Source organism: Podarcis liolepis (assembly GCF_965112155.1).
Source record: "Podarcis liolepis genome assembly, chromosome: W".
NCBI classification, from domain to species: Eukaryota; Metazoa; Chordata; class Lepidosauria; order Squamata; family Lacertidae; genus Podarcis; species Podarcis liolepis.
In genome coordinates, this window is record NC_139568.1 from 35,447,961 (window position 1) to 35,469,078 (window position 21,118).

Genomic DNA, 21,118 nt, shown 5'->3' on the forward strand with positions numbered 1-21,118 from the left:
TGCTTATTCTTCATCCACTGGCATGCTTATTGGCTCCAGATCCAGAAATAACCCTGCCCTTGGCAGAACATATACAGTGCTTTTTTCTGGGGGGACGCAGGGGAATGCATACTCCTAAAACATTTTGTGAATGTACTTTTGCCATTTACTATATTTATTTCTCCCGGTTTGAACTATAAAATGGTGATTTTCTTGAGTCAAAATGAGAGTACCCCCCAAACATTATTTTGGGAAAAGAAGCACTGCATATATATACACACACATGTACATATATCCATTTTATTTTTATATATTTACAAACAGACACCTATATCTAGGTATGTATATCCTTGTATATAAACTTCCGTGGCCCACCCGCACCATCCCTCCTTTTCCCCTCCCCTTCCTGTCCTCTTGCCTCTCCTCCGGTGGCACCTCCTTCCGGTACCCCTGCTCTCGTCCAACATGGTGACAGCGCAGTCTCTTCAGCCCTTCCGAGCTAGGAGTGCAGAAAAAGGTGAAACTGTCATGAAAAGGAGAGGAGGAGTGTGTGAGTGAGACAGGGAGCATCCTAGAATGGTAGAGATGGAAGGGAACCCAAGGGTCATCTAGTCCAACCCTCTGCAAAGAAGCTCAGAGCTACAATTCCCAGGTCTTCTTTGGGAATTGCGAGTTTCTACATTCATGAGCATTCACTTAGAGTGCGCTCATGTTTTACCCTTTATTGAAAGCGGTCACAAGTGACTTGGGTGGAGTATAAATAATAAAATTATATTGCTCCTGCTGCTTTTCTTCTCTTAGCCTAACTCAAATCCAACCCAATACCAAACCTTAACCCTAATGCTCACCCTAACTCAAACCTAATCCTCACTCTAACCCTAACCTTAACCCAAACCTAAGCCGCAGTCTAAACCTAAGCCTAATTTCATAGAATCATAGAGTTGGAAGAGACCACAAGGGCCATCGAGTCCAACCCCCTGCCAAGCAGGAAACACCATCAGAGCACTCCTGACATATGGTTGTCAAGCCTCTGCTTAAAGACCTCCAAAGAAGGAGACTCCACCACACTCCTTGGCAGTAAATTCCACTGTCGAACAGCTCTTACTGTCAGGAAGTTCTTCCTAATGTTTAGGTGGAATCTTCTTTCTTGTAGTTTGGATCCATTGCTCCGTGTCCGCTTCTCTGGAGCAGCAGAAAACAACCTTTCTCCCTCCTCTATATGACATCCTTTTATATATTTGAACATGGCTATCATATCACCCCTTAACCTCCTCTTCTCCAGGCTAAACATGCCCAGCTCCCTTAGCCGTCTTTTACGTCTGGATGTTTACTTTTTGGATTGCTTTTCCCATGGGATTTACAATTTGACCTTGACACTTGGACAGCTGTGGAATGAGTGGTGCAGCAAAAACAAGGGCTGCCAAGAAAGCAAAACAAACTGAACTGTTGCAATCAACTCTGCCTGTGCAGCCACGTAGATCATCTGTTCCAATTGTAACAGGTCTGCAAGAAGGACAACCCAAACAGCCAGCTCTTGGGGATATGGCTGCAGGAGGGCTAGACCCTGTTTCTAAAGAAATATTGGACCAGCTGGCAGCATTAAACAAGAAAGCGGATGAACAAGAGGCTAAATTTGACCAGGTAACAGCTACAATTAATAGACTGACAGACCAAGTCGCTCAAAATACACAGGCAATAGGAAATATTGAAAAGACTATAACAGAAAATCGAAAATTAGCCGAGGAAGCAGATAAAAAAGCAGACCAAAATAAAAAGAGGATAGAGGAATTAAGAGGGGAAGTAAGACCACTGAGCAGACAGGTTACTGAACAGCAAGCTTACCTGTCCATGGCGGAACTGAAAAACAGGGAAAGTAATCTCAGGCTTAGAAATATCCCAGAACTAGAAAAAGAAGATCTGACTGGCTTTTTGACAGCAGAAATATCCAAGTTCTGGGGTCTGGCAGAAGAGAAGGACTTTAAAATTGTCACCGCCTTTAGACTGGGAAGAGTGGCCAAGAAGGACAAACCAAGAGACTGCTTGATCATTTTGAGATCTAAGCAAGAAAAAGATAATATACTCGGCCTACACTTTAAAAATTCACTGGTGATTCAGGGAAAGACAGCAGAAATCTTCAGAGATATACCAAAACAGCTGTTGGATTTAAGAACTACATATAAAGACCTGGCAAGCTTACTGAGAAACAACACAATTCCTTACAGGTGGGAATTTCCTCAAGGACTATCTTTCAACTTGAAAGGGAAAAAAGTGAGAATCAGAACAGCAGAGGAGCAAGAAAAGTTCCTGAACAACCACGGGGAGGACCTACGGAAAGGAGTAGCAGGAGCCTGGCCACCCCCTTCGTTTGGTCTTAATCCGGTTCCACCTCCAGACAAAGACGACAAAGGAGACACCCCCATTGGCTGATAAATTGATCCAGGATGTCTCTGCAGCTTTTTAGTTGGAACATTCACGGCGCGAATTCTCCCGAAAAAAGGAAAAAGATTTTTCACATATTGAGGAAAGAACAATTAGACGTCATTTGCCTTCAAGAAACACATGTGACTAGGCTCCACAGGAGAGTGTTAATTAACAAGAGACTAGGCCAAGAATTTATTTCATCAGACAAGGTTAAAAAAAGAGGAGTAGTGATATATGCAAAGGAGAGCCTAGCACCAAAGTTTGTGTTTAAAGATGAACAAGGAAGAATTTTGGCGATCGAAATACAATCACAAGGAGAAAAATTTTTGATAGTAGGAATTTATGCACCAAACGAGGGAAAATCGGAATTTTATAAGAAGCTGCATGAGATAATGCTGGACCATATTGACTATACTAACATCATTCTGATGGGAGATATGAATGGGGTTGTCTCCACATACATGGATAAGTCACAAAATCAAAACTTGACCAAAGATGGCAGACTACCAAAGACTTTTTTTGAACTTACAGACAATATGGACTTGATTGATATTTGGAGGACAAAGAACCCTCTAGGTAAAGAGGGAACATTCTTTTCTGAGGCCCACCTATCTTGGACAAGAATCGACCAAATCTGGATATCAAGAGGACTGGCACCTAAGACTAAAAAAATAGAGATCTGCCCCAAAACCTGCTCCGACCATAATGCTTTGAAAATAGACTTGAGACTTACACCAGCTGGATCCTTCAGATGGAGAATGAATGACTCTTTGTTTAGAGATCAGGAGATCGTGAAAAAGGCCCAAAAAATGTTGAAAGATTACTTTGAAATAAATTTAAACACTTCGGTGGAAAAGAAAATAATCTGGGACGCGAGTAAAGCTGTTATGAGAGGGTTCCTGATACAACAGAATACTATTAAGAAAAAACTCTGGAATGGTAAAAAGGACAAGATTTTGAAGAAGATAAGAGACGGAGAGAAAAAGTTGAGACTTAATCCAAAATCAAAAGAAGTTTTAAGAGAAATAAAATTCCATCAAGCACAATATGCGAAATTGATAAATCAAGAAGTTGAATGGAAAATTAAACAGATGAAACAAAGATCATTCGAATCGGCAAATAAATGTGGGAAGCTGCTGGCATGGCAGCTGAAAAAGAGACAAAAATTGAACTTTGTTACCAATCTGGAGGTTGAAGGAGAATGTATTCAGAAACCAGAAGAAATTAGAAAGTGTTTCCAGAGATACTTTAAAAAATTGTTTACTCAAGGACCCCAAGTAGAGACCGAGATAAACAAATTTTTAAAAAGCTACGGCCTGCAAAAACTAACACAAGATAAACAAACAGCCCTGAATTACAAAATAACACAACAGGAAATTGAAAGTGCCATTCAGAATATGCAATTAGGCAAATCCCCAGGCCCAGATGGACTTACCTCCAAATACTATAAGACATTGAAGGAATATTTGGCCCAGCCATTAATGGAGGTATGTAACCAAATTATGGAAGGGAAGGGGGCACCAGAATCGTGGAAAGAGGCATTCATCACTTTGATACCAAAATTGGAATCTGAAAAGACTCAACTTAAGAATTACCGTCCCATCTCACTCCTAAACGTGGATTACAAAATCTTTGCTGATATTTTGGCAAATAGACTGAAAAAAGTTTTAAACGGAGTAATTCATAAAGAACAAGCAGGCTTTCTCCCTGGTAGGCATTTGTCTGATAACACCAGGAATATTGTTGATGTTTTGGAGTTACTACAGACAAATTTGAACACGAAAGCAGTTTTGATTTTCATAGATGCTGAGAAGGCCTTTGATAATATATCCTGGAAATTTATGAAGAAAAACTTGGAAGGGATGGGAGTGGGAAGGGCGTTCCAAAATGGTATTGAAGCAATCTATTCAGAACAAAAAGCTAAATTGATAGTAAATAATGTGGTGACAGAGGAGTTTAAAATTGAAAAAGGGACACGACAGGGGTGCCCCTTATCACCCTTGTTATTTATTTCTGTCCTGGAGGTGTTGCTGAATTTGATTAGGAAGGATCAGCAGGTGGAAGGAATACAGGTCGGAGGAAAACAATACAAACTGAAGGCTTTTGCAGATGATTTGGTTTTGACATTACAGGAGCCAGAACCTAGTACAAAAAGAGCTTTAGAACTAATCTCTGAGTTTGGTCGGGTGGCGGGATTCAAGTTGAACAAACAAAAAACTAAGGTCTTGGCAAAAAACTTGACACCTTCAGAAATAGATGGGTTCCAGAAGGAAACAGAATTAAATGTGGTTAAAAAAGTGAAATACCTGGGGGTTAATTTGACTGGGAAAAATTTGAATTTGTTCAAAGATAATTATGAAAAATGTTGGTCTGAAATTAAAAAGGACTTAGAAACTTGGTCAAGATTGAAACTTTCCTTGTTGGGAAGAATTGCAGCAGTTAAGATGAATGTATTGCCAAGAATGTTGTTTCTGTTTCAAACCCTGCAGATCGTGGACAGAGTGGAGTGTTTTGGAAAGTGGCAGAGGGACATTATGAAGTTTGTCTGGCAGGGCAAAAAGCCCCGAATAAAACTTAAAATACTAACAGATGCAAAGGAAAGAGGGGGATTTGCCCTGCCGGACTTAAGGTTGTATTATGAAGCTGCATCCTTCTGCTGGATGAAGGATTGGTTTTTGTTAGAAAACACTGATGTCCTAGATCTGGAGGGGTTTAACAATGCTTTTGGGTGGCATGCATATTTGTGGCACGACAAGGTAAAGTTCCATAAATTGTTTAAAAACCATATTGTCAGGAAAGCTTTATTCATTGTCTGGACTAAATACAAGGACTTACTGGAAAATAAGACCCCGAGGTGGTTATCACCGACGGAGGCTAAGGCCATAAAACTACTTAACACGGAGGGTGGCTGGGTAAAATACTGTGAGATAATAGAAAGAGTTGGTGATACTTGGAGGTTGCAAAGTTTTGAAAAATTGAAAGGAAAGGTGCGAGACTGGTTTCACTATGCCCAAATTCTAGAGATCTTTAAAAAGGACAAAAAAATTGGTTTCCGGGTGGAAAAATCAAAATTAGAGACAGAACTACTTGAACCTAAGACGAAAGTGCTTTCAAGAATGTATAACTTGTTGCTTAAATGGAACACTCAAGATGAGACAGTTAAATCAGCCATGATAAAATGGGCACAAGACATTGGGTACAACATTATGTTTGAAGACTGGGAAAGGTTATGGACCACCGGTATGAAATTCACGGCATGTAGTGCCTTAAAAGAAAACATTATGAAAATGATATACAGGTGGTACATGACCCCAGTCAAGCTTGCAAAGATATATCATCTGTCTGACAATAAATGTTGGAAATGTAAGGAGGCTGAAGGAACATTCTTCCACCTCTGGTGGACATGCCCGAGGGTGAAGGCCTTTTGGGAAATGATTCACAACGAGTTGAAAAAGGTATTTAAGTATACCTTCCATAAGAAACCAGAGGCCTTCCTCCTGGGCATTGTAGGCCAGAGAGTGTTAAAGAAAGATAGAATTTTCTTTTTATATGCAACTACAGCAGCAAGAATCCTTATAGCCAAATATTGGAAAGCACAGGAGCTACCCACGCTGGAAGAGTGGCATACGCAACTGATGGACTACATGGAATTAGCCGAAATGACTGGCAGAATCCGAGACCTGGGAGAAGAGGCAGTGGAAGAGGAGTGGAAAAAATTTAAGGACTATCTACAAAAACATTATAAGTTATATGAATGTTGAGAATTTGCTAAGTTTTGGGAAAAACATGCTTCAGTATTGAGATTTGAAAATGATGGAGATTAAGTTATGACCGTGAAAAGTCTAAATTTTAGAGTATATAATTAGATGAAAGTACAAAAACATATTGTCAGGGGTTTAGGAGCAGAGGCAAGGGCAAGGGAGGAAACAGAGAGCGAAGGGGAGGAGGCAGAAGAAAAGATGAGTGATGACGACGACCCGAGATCTCCGAGTCTTTCCAGTGAATCAGAGGATTCACAGAAAGGAGCACCAGTGGCCAGGGCAAGGGGGGAGTCTAGGGGGGCACCCCAGGAAGATAGAGCCAGAGGGGACTCAGAGGAGAGCAGTTGGAAATCGGGACCAGCGTCACCGCCAGAGAGCAGGGAAGAGGAAGGGAGCCAGGGGGCAAGCGCCGGCAGCTCACAACAGGAGGGGGGACACGAGTCAGGAGTGGCCACACCTCCATCGGGGAGCGAAGAGACGGTTAGACGGAAGGTGGAAGGTTGGGCGCGCGCGCCAAGTTCAAATGCACCGGAAGGCGGCGCAGGAGGCAGCCCGGAAAGGGAGCCAGGTCCTAAAGCCCGGCGCAAGGAGACAGGAGGGTCCGGGGGGTCAGCGTCAGAAGAATCCCGGAGGGAGGAGACCCCGGGGGGCAGAGGGACCCAGAGGAGAATAGTCAGGCGGAAAAGGTGGAGCAGGGCGAGGATATTAAGTTGGTGCACAAGGGGCGGAGACTCAGACGGAGCTTCGCCGATCTAGCTACTAGACGTAGAGTTGCACGCAGCAGCTTGAGAATGGAAACTGTAACTCAATAAAGACTTTTACTTAATGATCGCTGGCTAGCGTGATCCTCTGTGAGCTAGGATCTTCAAGCAGCTCTGACACATATGAAACAAGGTATTAATTTGCTGTTTATTTTTTTATTGTAAAGAATGCAGGGGATGGAAAATGTGGGGAAGTCCAGTTGATTATGAAAAAAGATCTGGAAAAGTGAATTTTCTTTTATTTAATTTCTTCTTTCTTTTTGTAAAATCGCTTTTGTTGTAACATGGATGATGTATTCTGACCTTGGAAAAAAAGCAATAAAAAATATTATTAAAAAAAAAAAAGACAGTGGAATTTGCTGCCAAGGAGTGTGGTGGAGTCTCCTTCTTTGGAGGTCTTTAAGCAGAGGCTTGACAACCATATGTCAGGAGTGCTCTGATGGTGTTTCCTGCTTGGCAGGGGGTTGGACTCGATGGCCCTTGTGGTCTCTTCCAACTCTATGATTCTATGAGTCTATGATTCTATGAACCAGCTCCCAGCCATCATGAACTCCCTTTCCTTTTAGTATTACTGTCCATGGGATCTCACCCAGCACTTCCCTAAGTTTTATGAAGTCGGCTTTCTTAAAGTCAAGAAATTGAGTCCTAGTATGCTTGGCTGCTCCTTTCCGCTGTATAGTAAACTTCAGAAGAGCATGATCACTCGCGCCTAATGATCCTTCCACTTCTACCCCACTAACCAGGTCATCAACATTGGTTAGGACCAGATCTAAAATGGCTGTTCCTCTTGTTGCTTCTCCCACTTTCTGGACAATGAAGTTGTCTGCAAGGCCAGTGAGGAATCTGTTTGACCTTATGCTCTTGGCTGAGTTTGACATCCAACAAATATCCGGGTAATTGAAGTCCCCCATTACTACTATCTCCCTTCCTTTTGCATGCTTGGCCATCTGTTCCAGGGAGGCATCGTCTATGTCCTCCGTTTGGCTTGGGGATCTATAGTAAACTCCCACAATGAGGTCTCTGTTATTCTTCTCTCCCTTAATTTTGACCCAAATGCTCTCACTTTGGCTTTGAGGTTCTAAATCTTGGATCTCTTCACAGATATACACATCCCTGACATATAACGCCACTCCTCCTCCTTTCTTGTCTGGTCTGTTTCTCTGAAATAGATTGTATCCCCCCCATTATTACATTCCAATCGTGGGACTTATCCCACCAGGTTTCAGTGATGCCTATTATGTCATATTTAGTTTGCTGTACCAAGAGCTCAAGCTCATCTTGTTTATTTCCCATGCTTTGCGCATTAGTGTACAGACATTGAAGTCCATTAATCATTCCCCCGTGTCTCTTATTTAAGGATTTTTTCCTCCCACCACTAGGTCTGTGTGCTGTTTGCTCCATTTGGTCTATGACATTTGGATGATCATCTTCATCAATTGATAGACTCCTACCTTCAGGAGCACTGTCTCCCTCCCCCACATTAGTCAGTTTAAAGCCCTCCTGATGAGGTTTCTGAGATTTTTGGCAAAAACATTTCTCCCAACCGTTGTGAGGTGCAGCCCATCACTTGCCAGAAGTCCATCTTCAAGAAACTGCAGTCCGTGATCTAAGAATCCAAACCGTTCCTGTTTACACCATTTGCGAAGCCAGCTGTTCACTTCCACTATTTTCCCCTCTCTCCCTGGGCCACGTCGTTCACCTGGGAGGACAGACGAGATGACAATTTGTGCATTTAGTTGCTTCAATTTCCTGCCGAGAGCCTCATAGTCTCTTTTGATCTTCTGGAGGCTATTGCTTGCAGTGTCATTGGTTCCCACATGAACCAAGAGGAAGGGGTATTTGTCAGTGGGTTTTATGATTCCTTGCAGTCGTTCAGTTACATCTTGGATCTTAGCCCCGGGGAGACAGCACACTTCCGGAGACATCTTGTCAGGCCCACAGATCGCTGCTTCTGTTCCCCTCAGTAGGGAATCCCCTATCACCACTACACGCCTCCTCTTAGGTTTGGTCGGGGTTCTTCCGTGAGCTGTCCGTTCCAAGGTCGCCTGCACATTCCCTGAGGACTGACTTTGCTGCTCGTCTTCATATACCTGATAGACTGTAATGAGGGAGAGATCCTCAAATGGAGTCTGCTCTTCGTCTTCCATGCTAGGGGAGAGGACCTCAAAGTGATTGTGTATTTCTAAACAATCAGAACGAACCCTGGGCCTCCTACTTCTTTGAGTCACGTTTCTCCATATATCTGGCTCCTGTGTTGGTGAACTAGCCTCCTTCTCAGGGGAGTCCCCTGTCTCCTCCTTGGTGGAGACGGTGTGCTCTGTTGCTTCCAAGAAGAGCTCCAGCTCTCTAATTCTTTGGAGCGTAGCTACACGTTCCTCCAGTTGCTGGACTTTGTCTTTTAAGAGGGCAATCAACATGCAATTGCTGCAGGTAAAGCTGCCTGCAACCTTTGGCCTAACCTTTAATTTAACCCTAACCCTAACCCTAAGTAATATAATTACCGGTCTATTTCTCCTGCTGCTGTTCTTCTCTTACCGTAACTCAAACCGAACTCTCACTGTAACCCTAACCTTTACCCAACCCTAATCCTAAACCTATGCTTTGTTTACATCACTTTGCTTCTTTTTGTGGTGTTTTGTGTTACTGCTTCATTTTGTAGGTCATGCTGCTTTCTTTGTTTCTTGTGGTGGTGCTTCATTTAGCAGTTTTTTAATCGGCTTTTGTGTTTCTTTTGGTATTGCATCATCTTCATAGGTTGTTTAGATTTCTGATTAATTTGCTTTTTTGCCGGTTCTCAATGATTTTGCCTTTCCATGAGTTTGTATTTCTTTGGGTTTCTGGTAGCTCTGTTTCTTTGTGATTTGTTTTTGTGTTTCTGGTGTTTTGGCTTGGTTATGTCATAAAATTGAAGAAATACCACCAGAAGCACAAAAACCAAGAAATATTCCGAAAATGAGGCAAAACCAGGAAACATGAAAGCCAAGCCAAATCAATGGAAAAGAGACAATCTCATCCAAAACCACAGAACCATTCAAAGTAAAAGAAGCAGAACAATTAAATGCAAAAAACAAGCAAAACCACCCCAAATTAAACAAATCAGCAGAAAACAAAAAAGAAGCAGTAAAGCCACTGATAACACAGCAATGCCACAAGAAACTGGAAACCAATTTTTAAAAAGCAAAACTAGAAACTCAACAAGCATGCAATTTATGGGAGTCCAAAAGCACTTCAAGCAACAGAAATTAACCAACATAGCATACTACCGTATTTTTCGCCCTATAGGGCGCACTGGCCCATAGGACACACCTCATTTTTTTGGGGGGGGGAAATGAATTAAAAAAAATTATTCCCCCCCCAAGCCACGGGGCGGGGGAAGCCCGAGCTTCCCCCGACCCCAGCCCCCAGAAGAGGCTGCTATCCACAAGCCTTGCGAGCCCGGGGGAACTCCCCCCTAGCGCGCAAGGCTTGCGGACACCTGCCCGAAGCACGGGGTGTCCTCCGGAGGGCGCCCCGTGCTTCGGGCTGCAGGCTGCTGCCCGCAAGCCTTGCGAGCCCGCGGGAACTCCCGCCAGGCGTGCAAGGCTTGCGGATAGCTTCCTGAAGCCTGGAGAGCGAGATGGGTCGGTGCGCACCGACCCCTCTCGCTCTCCAGGCTTCAGCGAAAGCCTGCATTCGCCCCATAGGACGCACACACATTTCCCCTTCATTTTTGGAAGGGAAAAAGTGTGTCCTATAGGGCCAAAAATACAGTAGTTTTCACTTAGTCTTGGGTTTCTGGCGAATGTGCTTCGTTTGCGGCTGGCTTCATTTCTTTTCCATTGGTTTGGCTTGTTTTTTGGACTTTTGCTTTATTGCTTCCTTTGAGAAGTTTTCTTGTTTTTGCATTCTGGTGGTAATGCTTTTGAATGGTTTGTGGGTTTCTGGTGAATCTGCTTTGTTTGGGGTTGGTTGGCTTCTTTGTCAGTTTCCATTGATGTTGCTTTTACATGTTTCTTCTGCTTCTTTTCAATAGGTTCTTGTGTTTTTAGTGGTTGACTTCATTGTTGGAATGGTCATTAGACATTTCTGGTGGTTTTGCTTCATTTCTGGTGGTTTTCCTTTCTTGGGGGGGATTATCAGATCTCATAAAAATTAATATACTCAAAGGTGCAAAACCCCAAAAACCTAGAAATGAAGCAATCTGTTATGTACTAACCTTGGATCCTAGAAAAATAGGCAAGTAGGATCCTAGAATGCAACAACTGATTGGTCTTTTCCTCCCGGCCAATCAGGCGCCAGGAGGGAAGCACAATTAGCCAGTCAGACGGGACTCATTGTGTAAATAATGTATATAAAAGCCTGAGGTTGGGGGGGGGCAATAAAGAGCATGAAATACATACAGGACTCCGAGTATATCTCACAATCATAATTTATATAAAAGAATCCATGAAACGAAAACCGCCCCAAAAGAAACAAATTCAACATAATCCCAAAAACGAACCAGAAACAACAGAAACAAACCACATCCATCAAAGATGAGAAAACCAATTGAATAGAACCACAAGAAACCCACACAGTAAACATCTCAGGGAAAAGCGAAATCACCCCCCACACCATGCAAAACAAAGGTTTAACTGGCTCTGGGGTTTCTGCTCAATTTACTTTCCCCCTCTTGTCGGGGGTTTCTGGTGGTATTTCTTCTGCTTCTCACATTTCTGCTTCTCTTCTTTTCTTTTCTTTTCTTTTCTTTTCTTTTCTTTTCTTTTCTTTTCTTTTCTTTTCTTTTCTTTTCTTTTCTTTTCTTTTCTTTTTTAATAAAGTTTATTGGTACAACAAGAAAAAAGAAAAAGAACACAAATACCAAATTACGCACAAGAATAACCATAGACACATAATTTTCTTAGCAAATAATAAAACATCTATTGGTCTTAACACTAAAGAACCAACCTCCCGTCTATTCCATATTTCAAATTCATGTTACTTATTGCCAATACACACTTTTATCATAATTAAACTTATTCTTAATAAATATAATTTCTTATATCTACCTTGCAACTATTACTGAAGTTCCTCAAATGCTGCAACAGAATTTAAACTACTATATTTATTTTTCAGATATTCTTTGAAAACCTCCCATTTTCAAACAAATTCCTGTTTTGATTTATTCTTTATTTTTTCTGATAAACCATCTAATTCGGCATATTCTGTCAGCTTTTGAATCCAATCTTGTATAGAGGGGATTTAATTACTCTTCCATTTTGCTGCGATCAAAACTCTTGCTGCCGCCGTCACATATAAAAAGATACCCTTCCTCTTTTGTGGAATATCTAAATCTGTTATTCCCAGGAGGTAAGCCTCTGTTTTTTAATTGAAAGAGATCTTTAGCATTTTTTGCAGTTCTGCATGTATACTCTCCCAAAATACCTGTATTTTCCTACATATCCACCACATATGGTAGAATGTTCCTGAGTCCCCGCATTGCCAACAATTACTTGACACATTTTTATACATTTTTGAAAGTTTCCATGGTGTTAGAATACCATCGATGTTGCATTTTTTGAAAGTTCTCTCTAATCGTGTAACAATTTGTGAATTTCCAATTGATCTTCCATAAATTTTCCCATTGTGCCATGGTTATTGAATGGCCAAAATCCTGGGACCACCTCACCATTGCCACTGTTACCTCCTCCTCCTTGACTGTCCAGTCAAGGAGGAGTCGATAAGTTTTGGAAAGAGTTTTTCTTTTAGAATTTACCAGATCAGATTCGAATCGGGAAATTTCTGTTGAGAACTCCTTTTGTTTGTCAGATTAAAATTTTTCAAATAACTGATGGTATTGAAACCAGTCTGAGATGTGTTCTCTTATTTCCTCAAAGTTTTTAAATTTTATTTGGTTATCTTCATTTTTTAGAAGTGTTTCATATGTTGGCCAGCTTTCCTGGGTATTTTTCCGTTTTACTGCTATGGCTTCTATTGGAGAAGTCCACCACGGGACTTTAGGCTCCATCAGGTCTTTATATTTTTCCCATACAGCAAAGAGTGACTTTCTTATTATATGGTTGGTATTTTTTTTATGAATTTTCGCTTTTCCATCCCAGAGTGATGCCTTTAACAAGCTGATCCTTTCTTATCTGATTGTTCAAGACTTCCATCACCAAGATAAATATCAATGGTGACAGTGGGCAGCCCTGTCTGGTTCCCTTGTTTATATTGCACTCCTCAGTAATTCTTCCGTTGATGATCAATTTTGCATATTGTTCTGAATAGATGGCATTTATTCCTTTACAAATATTTTCTCCCAGTCCGATTTCTTCCATTAATTTTTTCATAAACTTCCAGGACACATTGTCAAAAGCTTTTTCAGCGTCCACCAACATAATAGCTGCTGGTTTATCAATGTTAATATCCAAATATTCTAATACATTAATCACACATTGTCAGCTTGCCAGCTGCACACGTTGCTGCACTTAGCAGAAAAACACTCCCGGCAGCCAGCCATAAATTCCTTTCTTTATTTTCTTCAGACAAGATTACATGCCGAATAAACAAAGCGACCCGTCTCTCATGACGCATTGCTCTAACTACTTTCTCTTTTCCCTCTCCCTTGAGACCAACAGAGCCAATGGCTCAGCCCCTTCCGTTTTCCCCTGTGATGTGGATCCCCTTCTCTCTGAAGCACCCCTTCCTCCCCAGACTCACTATCCTCTTCCCTGTCTTCTGAGGAGGACTCAGTACTGATCAGTGGGGATCGTTCCCTGTATCCTCTAATTCTTTCCTCCCTTGCTGCCTGCAGTTCCCTGACACACATCTAATATTGGATTGCATAAATCGTCTGGGAAGAAATCCGGTTTGATCTTTATGAATTATCTCTTTCAGCACCATTTTTAATCTATTTGCAAGAATGTCTACAAATATCTTGTAATCGTTATTTAGCAGTGCAATGGGTCTGTAATTGGCCATGTTTGAGGCATCTGATCCCTGTTTGTGGATAAGAGTAATAAAGCTGACCTTCCAGGTTTTCGATAGCTTTCATTAAGTCTTTCATGGGAAGAAATAATGCTTGTTCTAACTTTTTATAGTAATTAGCTGGGAGACCATCTGGACCTTTCCTAATTTTGATCTCTGTATAGCTTGTTGCACCTCCATAGCTGTTATTGGTGAGTTCAAAATTTCAATTTTTTCCTTAGGTTAGGTAGTTTATTTTTGCCCAAATAATCAATTATTTTCTCTAGAGTCTCTGGACCTTCTTTATATAGTTTTCCCGAAAAAACTAGCAAAGTTTTTACTAATTTCCTTCGGTTCTTGGATCCATTTGTCTTCAGTTTTAATTTTATTGATAATTCTATCTTCCTTTTTCTTCTTTAATTGCCAGGCCAGAAGTTTGCCAGGTTTATTTGCAAACTCAAAATTTCTATGTCTCAACCATTTTATCTTCCATTCTATCTCTTCGTTTATTATCATGGAGAATTGCATCTGTAAAATTTTTATACTTTGCTTAATTAGTTCATCATCTGGTTTTTGGAAAAGGGTCCTTTCCTTTTTTCTAATTTCCTCCCAGATCTCCATTTTCTTCTCCTCCTTTATTTTCCTTTGGAATGCGTTTTGTTGGATAAAGAAGCCTCTTATGACGGCTTTACCCGCGTCCCAAACTTTCTCTAGATCTACTCCTTGATTTAAATAAACTTAAAATATTATTCTAAGATTTGCTTGGCCTTCTGTACAGTTTTTTCATCATTTAACATACTCTCATTAAGTTGCCACCTTTTAACCTTTTCTTCTTTTCCTTTAAAGAGTTAAAAGAGACTAAACAGTCAGCCGGCCAGTTATTTGCTTTTGCTACATTAGATTTGACTCTGAATGCTTTTTCTATTTTTTGTGCTACTTCTGCTTCTTCTAGGTCTAACCAAGCTGCTAGCTCTTTTGAGATTTTTTCCCCAGTTATTTCTTCTGCGTCCTCTGTTAGTCCTCTGAATCTTAGGGTATTCTCCCTTCTCTGCATTTGCAACATCGCAATAGAGTCCAGAGTTGACTCCTGCTGCGCTTTCAGATCTGCTGTTTCTTTCCTTATCTTATCACATTCCCTTTTCGACTCTCTATTTTCATTTTGTAATTTTTTCTGAGCTTCCTCTAGGTCCTGTGTTTTACCTTTAAGGTCTAGCACTATTTTCGTCAGTTCTGAATTTTTTTGTACTAAATTGTTGACCTGAGTTGATAACTCAGATGTTATTTTCACATTTTCATCTATTTTAACACCCATTGAAATAAGTTTTTCTTCTGTTGCTTTTGCCTTTTCATTTACATTATTTTTTAAATCTTGGATATCTTTCTTCAAACTTAAAATTAATTCTCTCATATCTAGTGGTTGATCCATGTCAATTACAGAAGTTCTCCTGGTTTGTGAGACTGAAACTGCCGCAGAACCTGACACAGTTGTTTTTTTACCAGACATCACTAAGAAATTCAATTAGCTCACAAGGTAATTTGTTCTCTTTCTTTCTGTCTTACAGACTGAATATCAATTAAATTCAATCTTAATGCAATCGTGACAATATTTCCAATGTGATAATTAATGAATGTCAATTAAATTCAATCTTTCTTAATGCAATCACGACAGTTTTACCAATCTGATAATAATCTCCGGCCTATGTATCCACTAATTCTTTATATTCACCAGTTTCACTAAATATATTTAAAATTGATTATGAACAATTATCTAATTAGTTACAGCCAATCATCAATACAGAACTATCACAAATTCATCAGATCAAATAAATATAATAAATGATTGCAATCCTTGCGTTCACTTACTCATTCAGGGTGATAGATCATATATATAAATCTTTAAACAGGTTAGCGGTTCAGTTAATCAGCACCTTACAACAAAACTAATGACATCTGATGCTAATATCAGCTGCATTAGCTACCAATAGATGGCGAAAGGCAAAGCAAACAAAAACAGAAAAAACAGCAACAAAAAACAAAAAAACACACAAGACAAAACCACACAAATCGAAAACCACACAAAAACACAACCAGAAAAACAACAAAAATGAAACAAACAGAGAAACAAAACAAAACAAAAAATACCCCAAAAAAATTTACAAAAGAAAGAAACAAAGAAAAGATGGGAGGGTAAGAGAGAAATAAAGCAAGAGAAAGTAATAATAATAATGCTATTTATAATTTATAATTTGTAAAGGAATAAAGAGGGGGAAGAAAATATGAAAAGTATATATAAATAATAAGAAAGGAGCTGGTGAGTATTTTCAATTAATAATGTACAATGCAATAATATTAGGTACTATTAAGTTCTCTCTAGATGTTACTCTTCCAGAGGCAACAGGAATGCTATTCCAGTAATGGGGTATAAGGTCTATAAAAATTTATGAAACCTTTTCTCTTTCAGCAGATTATGATGCAGCGCTTTGGTATCTTCACTAGTTGCTGATCTTCGAAAAATCCCTGTAATTGATCTTATAAGTCTTGTTAGAGGAACGTCTTTTAGAATAGAATCATTGAATCATAGAGTTGGAAGAGACCACAAGGGCCATCGAGTCCAACCCCCTGCCAAGCAGGAAACACCATCAGAGCACTCCTGACATATGGTTGTCAAGCCTCTGCTTAAAGACCTCCAAAGTAGGAGACTCCACCACACTCCTTGGCAGCAAATTCCACTGTCAAACAGCTCTTACTGTCAGGAAGTTCTTCCTAATGTTTAGGTGGAATCTTCTTTCTTGTAGTTTGGATCCATTGCTCCGTGTCCGCTTCTCTGGAGCAGCAGAAAACAACCTTTCTCCCACCTCTATGTGACATCCTTTTATATATTTGAGCATGGCTATCATATCACCCCTTAACCTCCTCTTCTCCAGGCTAAACATGCCCAGCTCCCTTAGCCGTTCCTCATAAGGCATCGTTTCCAGGCCTTTGACCATTTTGGTTGCCCTCCTCTGGACACGTTCCAGTTTGTCAGTGTCCTTCTTGAACTGTGGTGCCCAGAACTGGACACAGTACTCCAAGTGAGGTCTGACCAGAGCAGAATACAGTGGCACTATTACTTCCCTTGATCTAGATGCTATACTCCTATTGATGCAGCCCAGAATTGCATTGGCTTTTTTAGCTGCCGCGTCACACTGTTGGCTCATGTCAAGTTTGTGGTCAACCAAGACTCCTAGATCCTTTTCACATGTACTGCTCTCAAGCCAGGTGTCCCCCATCTTGTATTTGTGCCTCTCATTTTTTTTGCCCAAGTGCAATACTTTACATTTCTCCCTGTTAAAATTCATCTTGTTTGTTTTTGCCCAGTTCTCTAATCTGTCAAAGAATGCAAAATTTTTATTCACCAGCTGATGTCGCTGTTTGAGTCGCTCCCTCTCTGCAATTTTCAACCCCCTTCTCAATCTATGTCAGTCTATGTCAGTCTTATACAATTCATTTCCGTTCCTCAAACCAGGAAAATGTTGGTCTAAGAAAATGTCAGCAGAAGTACTCTTAGCCGTTGTAAAATTGATTTATACTCCGTTGAGCGTCCGTGGCAGTCCACAGCCAAAGACAAACAGAAATCCCCGGAAAGGAAAGATAGCAACACTTCGTGGGAGAGGGGAGGCGATGCAAAGTTGATTACAAAGTTATAAATCTGCTTCTTTTCAATTGGTTTTGGGATTCTGGTGAATTTGGTAATGATTTGATTGAAGTCTCTGTCTGGCAATTTTCCTTTTTCATGAATTCCTTCCTTCTTGGGTTTCTGGTATCTCACTTTTGGTTTTCACATTTCTCTTAGTTTTGCTACGTTTCAGGTAGTTTGCTTACTTTTTGGAATTATCCAGTCTCATAAAAATGAAGCAATATCATTAGAAGTTTAAAAAGCATGAAAAAAAATCCAGGCACTAACCCTAACCCTGAACGTCCACCTATCCCATGCCCTAACCCTAACCCTGATATTCTGGTCATCCATCTTGGGGATAACAATCTGGTGAGGTAAATTCAGTTGAGATCACTAAATATCAGCTGTGCTTCCTCATCCCCGAACTTATCATAGTTTGGTTTGCAATGTTGTAGAGGTGCTTATGGAGTGGGGGCAGCCTTCCTAAGAAGGTGGATGGGCAAGACATAAAGCTAATCATTCTACAACGACGTTTGTGTTTGAGAATGTGGGTGTTTATATCCCTCATGGCAGAATTATGTTCTGTGCCCCACAGTTGTATAGACCTGGTGGTATGCATCGTTCTGAGTTGGGTTGTGATATGTTTTTTGAGGATCTGCAAAGAGCTCTGTTTGAGCTCTTGTGTGTTTGTGGGTGGAGGTGAACAAGCACACCTGCCCAGACTTAATTTGATTTGGTTACATTGGTCGAATCTGACTAGTTTTGCTGATCCTCAAGTTGTTATATTTAATAAATACAACCTATTTATCCACTTTTGGTTGTCTGGACTCTTCCTCCTGATGTGCTAGGAACCACTCCGTTTGTGGGGCACTGCAAAATGTGTGGTTTTTACTGCAAACATTTTGCCAGACTTTGGCCCTGATTTGGAGTGAATCAGACGACGTTGGGTTTTTGGGTGACCTCATGACCCCTGTCAGTTACTTGGTTTGTGGGGTGCTGCAAAATGCTACAAAACTTTTGCCAGACTTTGGCACCAGTGTGGAGTGAATCGGACAATGTTGGGTTTTGGAAATTAATTATGAACCCTGGTTTGATGTATCAATTACTCTGTTTGTGGGGTGTTACAAAATGTGGGGGTTTTGCTGCAAAACTTTTGCCAAACATCAGTTTTGATGGGATCCCAGATTTGGGGGTTTGTAGTTAAATGAAGCGTTCTTTCAGTGCTTCTTGGGAAATGTGCAGTTTCCGTCAGATCAAACTAATACTACTGGATAAAATTATATGGTTGTTGATTATCAGACAGTTCTCCCATTTATCAAGGAAAACGTCTGTTATGGGTGGCTTTTGCTTGGTGTGTGTGACTGTTGACAGACAGATTTGAAAAGGAACACAGCTTCCTCTGTTTGTCTCACAGTAACTTACTGGCCTTTTTGATTATGCAGTCGGCTCGCCCAACACTTCCAGCTGGATTCCGAGGACAGGAAATGATTCTGCTAAAGGCTTTCTGTGAATATAATTCCAGTTGATTTGTTTTAATGGTCACATAAAGGCACTTTCTTTGGTTATAAAATGGTGTTGTGAGTCTTATATCTGAGCAGTCAATAAACTCCCTCCCCCACAGAAACGCTTGTCTTACTTCTTCTTCTGCTTAGCATCCATACTTACATGTTTGTTTAAAGAAAGACTAACCCCACCCCGAACCCCACCTCCAGCTTTCATCTTATTATTCTAGTGACTAGTCAGTGTTCATAGCAACAGTTGCTTTTGTTACTAGACAAACTGCCCTGAAAGACAGTTACTATGAACTGCATGTGTCTTCTTGATATATAAAGTTGTTGCTAGTTTCTGCAAAACACTTCTTTATCTTTCAACAAGAAATAAATGAATAGGAGGCTGCCCTAAGGAAGAAGTGTGATTGCATCTGGAATATCAGACTCTCTGTATTTTTATGTATTTACTTGATTTAGGGGTGGCCGCTTCACCCCCTGGTTATGCCCATGTCCCCAACTAACTGATCCTGCCATGCTGTGAGCTACTACATTATCCTGCACTTTACAGAACCTTCCTTAGAGAATAAAAAACTGAGGCAAATTTCCAGTCTACACAGGCTACACAAAAAGAAACAGCAGTGATTCTTTATGTTTGACTTGTGCTTGAGCGTCTGATATCTCAGAAAATCAACATCAGTGTTGGGGTGGGTGGGTCAGGGCATTTCCAAAATGTTATGATAGATGGAGCCATGGATGTGGCCAAGGGGGGCCAACTAAATAAAAATAAATAAAAATACATAGCTAACTGAGGTTCTGACCCCCTAACAAAAGGCCTGCCCCCACTAACAAAAATCCTGGCTACGCCCATGGATGAAGCCAACTACAGTAACTCTGGTTTTGTCCCCACCCGGAAGTGTAGCATGTGTGGGCTGTGGGGGCACAAATTTGTGTCAGGGGGCACAAACAGGTGCCCCCAAAGCAGGCTCCCTCATTGGTGCCTGGCTCCGTGTGAGAAGGAGCTGACCTAAGCTGCTGTGCTTCTGCTGGCCACAGCCTGACCCAGGGAAGAGAGCAGGAGGGTGGGTGGCCGCAGTGCACCTCGCTCCCAGTCACAGCAGCAGCTCCGCCTCCGGGTCACGTCTGACCTGCCGCACTCAAGGAGCCTGAGCAGCAGCTTCCCTGCCCCTCTCTTCCCCTGGACATGTGGGGCATGCCCCTCCCCCCTCGTTGAGTTCTGCAAAGGCAGCCCTGAGACTGAGGAGGAAAGAGCTCACTGCTCATGCCAACCCTAGAGAGGATGTAAGAAAAAAGCAGCCTGTTGGAGGACAGCTGAGAAGCAATTGAGCTTGGTGGAGCAGTGCCCCAGTCCCCCTTAAGGACGAGCCTCCACTGACAGGGAGCAAAAAGGAATTTTAAATGGGGAACTACAATATTGGCATGGGAACTACAATGGCTCAATGTTGCAATTTGTCTACCCTACTTAATATTTACCATTAAGGAAAGTATAAAGTCATGGAGTAAATCCATTCAGCTTGTTGATGTGAAGCAGCAGGCCTCAATCTGATACTGCAAGTGTTATGGAATTATTGAATATTCAGAAGTATACCTCTCCACCACTCCTTAGTCAGGCTAGTTTTGGGCATTTATGGCAAGATTATCCCAAGTGGAAAGGAATAATATATTTTCACTGTTATGTATTCAGTGGTCTGTCTTTGCCTGAGCTTGAGCCTGGACTAAGGATTCTGAGCTCCTGTGATAATTTGATAAATTGATTTGATAAATGATGTCCAATCACAGAACATTTCAGGATTTGGGCCTCTGCCATTGGCCCTTGAACTCTGAGTCGTGATTTGCAGCTTGGAAGTTTAGATACATAAACGTAATAGGCCATATAGTAACAATTGCAAAGCTATCTACTCGAAACTACTTTTCAAAAATTAGATACAGCTTCTTATAATGCCAAAATCAACATCGCATGCACAGTAGTCTCTGCTGCAATGCAGAGAACTACAATGCTAGATAGGTCAACACTTTTAAAAACCCACTCTGGGAAGGTGCCATTCAGAATATGCAGTTGGGCAAATCTCCAGGGCCAGATGGCTTAACCTCAAAATATTATAGATCTTT

At 41.1% G+C, this 21,118-nt stretch overlaps 2 long non-coding RNA genes across 2 annotated transcripts in view; both read left to right on the top strand.

The window, feature by feature from the left end:
- Positions 1-21,118, top strand: part of LOC310697719 — a 606,556-nt gene that overhangs the window by 185,558 nt on the left and 399,880 nt on the right. The gene's annotated exons all lie outside the window — the stretch shown is intronic.
- Positions 428-19,125, top strand: LOC310697738. Its single transcript, XR_014521180.1, has 2 exons — positions 428-496; positions 18,944-19,125. It is a non-coding gene; the product is annotated as an uncharacterized lncRNA (long non-coding RNA).